Raw genomic sequence first — 5,000 nt, 5'->3', positions numbered from 1 at the left:
GAGCATAACATATGTCCCGATAAGGCTTATATTGCCATTGGTAAATATCAAACCAGGCTGAAAAAAATTCTTTCATCGGGTGGGCATAACATGTTTACCAACCCAGGTTACTTTTCATTCATGAAAAGTAATTATTGCCTGTCGAGCATAACATATGTCCCGATCAGGCTTATTTTGCCTTTGATAAATATCAAACCAGGCTGAAAAAAATTTTTTCATCGGGTGGGCATAACATGCTTACCAACCCAGGTTACTTTTCATTCATGAAAAGTAATTATTGCCTGTCGAGCATAACATATGTCCCGATAAGGCTTATATTGCCATTGGTAAATATCAAACCAGGCTGAAAAAAATTTTTTCATCGGGTGGGCATAACATGTTTACCAACCCAGGTTACTTTTCATTCATGAAAAATAATTATTGCCTGTCGAGCATAACATATGTCCCGATCAGGCTTATTTTGCCTTTGATAAATATCAAACCAGGCTGAAAAAAATTTTTTCATCGGGTGGGCATAACATGCTTACCAACCCAGGTTACTTTTCATTCATGAAAAGTAATTATTGCCTGTCGAGCATAACATATGTCCCGATCAGGCTTATTTTGCCTTTGATAAATATCAAACCAGGCTGAAAAAATTTTTTTCATCGGGTGGGCATAACATGCTTACCAACCCAGGTTACTTTTCATTCATGAAAAGTAATTATTGCCTGTCGAGCATAACATATGTCCCGATCAGGCTTATTTTGCCTTTGATAAATATCAAACCAGGCTGAAAAAATTTTTTTCATCGGGTGGGCATAACATGTTTACCAACCCAGGTTACTTTTCATTCATGAAAAGTAATTATTGCCTGTCGAGCATAACATATGTCCCGATCAGGCTTATATTGCCATTGGTAAATATCAAACCAGGCTGAAAAAAATTTTTTCATCGGGTGGGCATACATGTTTACCAACCCAGGTTACTTTTCACTCATGAAAAGTAATTATTGCCTGTCGAGCATAACATATGTCCCGATCAGGCTTATTTTGCCTTTGATAAATATCAAACCAGGCTGAAAAAAATTTTTTCATCGGGTGGGCATAACATGCTTACCAACCCAGGTTACTTTTCATTCATGAAAAGTAATTATTGCCTGTCGAGCATAACATATGTCCCGATCAGGCTTATATTGCCATTGGTAAATATCAAACCAGGCTGAAAAAAATTTTTTCATCGGGTGGGCATAACATGTTTACCAACCCAGGTTACTTTTCATTCATGAAAAGTATTTATTGCCTGTCGAGCATAACATATGTCCCGATCAGGCTTATTTTGCCTTTGATAAATATCAAACCAGGCTGAAAAAAATTTTTTCATCGGGTGGGCATAACATGCTTACCAACCCAGGTTACTTTTCATTCATGAAAAGTAATTATTGCCTGTCGAGCATAACATATGTCCCGATCAGGCTTATTTTGCCTTTGATAAATATCAAACCAGGCTGAAAAAATTTTTTTCATCGGGTGGGCATAACATGTTTACCAACCCAGGTTACTTTTCATTCATGAAAAGTAATTATTGCCTGTCGAGCATAACATATGTCCCGATCAGGCTTATATTGCCATTGGTAAATATCAAACCAGGCTGAAAAAAATTTTTTCATCGGGTGGGCATACATGTTTACCAACCCAGGTTACTTTTCACTCATGAAAAGTAATTATTGCCTGTCGAGCATAACATATGTCCCGATCAGGCTTATTTTGCCTTTGATAAATATCAAACCAGGCTGAAAAAAATTTTTTCATCGGGTGGGCATACATGTTTACCAACCCAGGTTACTTTTCACTCATGAAAAGTAATTATTGCCTGTCGAGCATAACATATGTCCCGATCAGGCTTATTTTGCCTTTGATAAATATCAAACCAGGCTGAAAAAAATTTTTTCATCGGGTGGGCATAACATGCTTACCAACCCAGGTTACTTTTCATTCATGAAAAGTAATTATTGCCTGTCGAGCATAACATATGTCCCGATCAGGCTTATATTGCCATTGGTAAATATCAAACCAGGCTGAAAAAAATTTTTTCATCGGGTGGGCATAACATGTTTACCAACCCAGGTTACTTTTCATTCATGAAAAGTATTTATTGCCTGTCGAGCATAACATATGTCCCGATCAGGCTTATTTTGCCTTTGATAAATATCAAACCAGGCTGAAAAAAATTTTTTCATCGGGTGGGCATAACATGCTTACCAACCCAGGTTACTTTTCATTCATGAAAAGTAATTATTGCCTGTCGAGCATAACATATGTCCCGATCAGGCTTATTTTGCCTTTGATAAATATCAAACCAGGCTGAAAAAATTTTTTTCATCGGGTGGGCATAACATGTTTACCAACCCAGGTTACTTTTCATTCATGAAAAGTAATTATTGCCTGTCGAGCATAACATATGTCCCGATCAGGCTTATTTTGCCTTTGATAAATATCAAACCAGGCTGAAAAAATTTTTTTCATCGGGTGGGCATAACATGTTTACCAACCCAGGTTACTTTTCATTCATGAAAAGTAATTATTGCCTGTCGAGCATAACATATGTCCCGATCAGGCTTATTTTGCCTTTGATAAATATCAAACCAGGCTGAAAAAAATTTTTTCATCGGGTGGGCATAACATGTTTACCAACCCAGGTTACTTTTCACTTATGAAAAGTAATTATTGCCTGTCGAGCATAACATATGTCCCGATCAGGCTTATTTTGCCTTTGATAAATATCAAACCAGGCTGAAAAAAATTTTTTCATCGGGTGGGCATAACATGCTTACCAACCCAGGTTACTTTTCACTTATGAAAAGTAATTATTGCCTGTCGAGCATAACATATGTCCCGATCAGGCTTATATTGCCATTGGTAAATATCAAACCAGGCTGAAAAAAATTTTTTCATCGGGTGGGCATACATGTTTACCAACCCAGGTTACTTTTCACTCATGAAAAGTAATTATTGCCTGTCGAGCATAACATATGTCCCGATCAGGCTTATTTTGCCTTTGATAAATATCAAACCAGGCTGAAAAAAATTTTTTCATCGGGTGGGCATACATGTTTACCAACCCAGGTTACTTTTCACTCATGAAAAGTAATTATTGCCTGTCGAGCATAACATATGTCCCGATCAGGCTTATTTTGCCTTTGATAAATATCAAACCAGGCTGAAAAAAATTTTTTCATCGGGTGGGCATAACATGCTTACCAACCCAGGTTACTTTTCATTCATGAAAAGTAATTATTGCCTGTCGAGCATAACATATGTCCCGATCAGGCTTATATTGCCATTGGTAAATATCAAACCAGGCTGAAAAAAATTTTTTCATCGGGTGGGCATAACATGTTTACCAACCCAGGTTACTTTTCATTCATGAAAAGTATTTATTGCCTGTCGAGCATAACATATGTCCCGATCAGGCTTATTTTGCCTTTGATAAATATCAAACCAGGCTGAAAAAAATTTTTTCATCGGGTGGGCATAACATGCTTACCAACCCAGGTTACTTTTCATTCATGAAAAGTAATTATTGCCTGTCGAGCATAACATATGTCCCGATCAGGCTTATTTTGCCTTTGATAAATATCAAACCAGGCTGAAAAAATTTTTTTCATCGGGTGGGCATAACATGTTTACCAACCCAGGTTACTTTTCATTCATGAAAAGTAATTATTGCCTGTCGAGCATAACATATGTCCCGATCAGGCTTATTTTGCCTTTGATAAATATCAAACCAGGCTGAAAAAATTTTTTTCATCGGGTGGGCATAACATGTTTACCAACCCAGGTTACTTTTCATTCATGAAAAGTAATTATTGCCTGTCGAGCATAACATATGTCCCGATCAGGCTTATTTTGCCTTTGATAAATATCAAACCAGGCTGAAAAAATTTTTTTCATCGGGTGGGCATAACATGCTTACCAACCCAGGTTACTTTTCATTCATGAAAAGTAATTATTGCCTGTCGAGCATAACATATGTCCCGATCAGGCTTATTTTGCCTTTGATAAATATCAAACCAGGCTGAAAAAATTTTTTTCATCGGGTGGGCATAACATGTTTACCAACCCAGGTTACTTTTCATTCATGAAAAGTAATTATTGCCTGTCGAGCATAACATATGTCCCGATCAGGCTTATATTGCCATTGGTAAATATCAAACCAGGCTGAAAAAAATTTTTTCATCGGGTGGGCATACATGTTTACCAACCCAGGTTACTTTTCACTCATGAAAAGTAATTATTGCCTGTCGAGCATAACATATGTCCCGATCAGGCTTATTTTGCCTTTGATAAATATCAAACCAGGCTGAAAAAAATTTTTTCATCGGGTGGGCATAACATGCTTACCAACCCAGGTTACTTTTCATTCATGAAAAGTAATTATTGCCTGTCGAGCATAACATATGTCCCGATCAGGCTTATATTGCCATTGGTAAATATCAAACCAGGCTGAAAAAAATTTTTTCATCGGGTGGGCATAACATGTTTACCAACCCAGGTTACTTTTCATTCATGAAAAGTATTTATTGCCTGTCGAGCATAACATATGTCCCGATCAGGCTTATTTTGCCTTTGATAAATATCAAACCAGGCTGAAAAAAATTTTTTCATCGGGTGGGCATAACATGTTTACCAACCCAGGTTACTTTTCATTCATGAAAAGTATTTATTGCCTGTCGAGCATAACATATGTCCCGATCAGGCTTATTTTGCCTTTGATAAATATCAAACCAGGCTGAAAAAAATTTTTTCATCGGGTGGGCATAACATGCTTACCAACCCAGGTTACTTTTCATTCATGAAAAGTAATTATTGCCTGTCGAGCATAACATATGTCCCGATCAGGCTTATTTTGCCTTTGATAAATATCAAACCAGGCTGAAAAAATTTTTTTCATCGGGTGGGCATAACATGTTTACCAACCCAGGTTACTTTTCATTCATGAAAAGTAATTATTGCCTGTCG

The sequence above is a fragment of the Condylostylus longicornis genome, unplaced genomic scaffold (assembly GCF_029603195.1).
Source record: "Condylostylus longicornis isolate FDR11 unplaced genomic scaffold, ASM2960319v2 ptg000502l, whole genome shotgun sequence".
Lineage (NCBI taxonomy): Eukaryota > Metazoa > Arthropoda > Insecta > Diptera > Dolichopodidae > Condylostylus > Condylostylus longicornis.
This window is presented reverse-complemented; position numbering follows the sequence as displayed.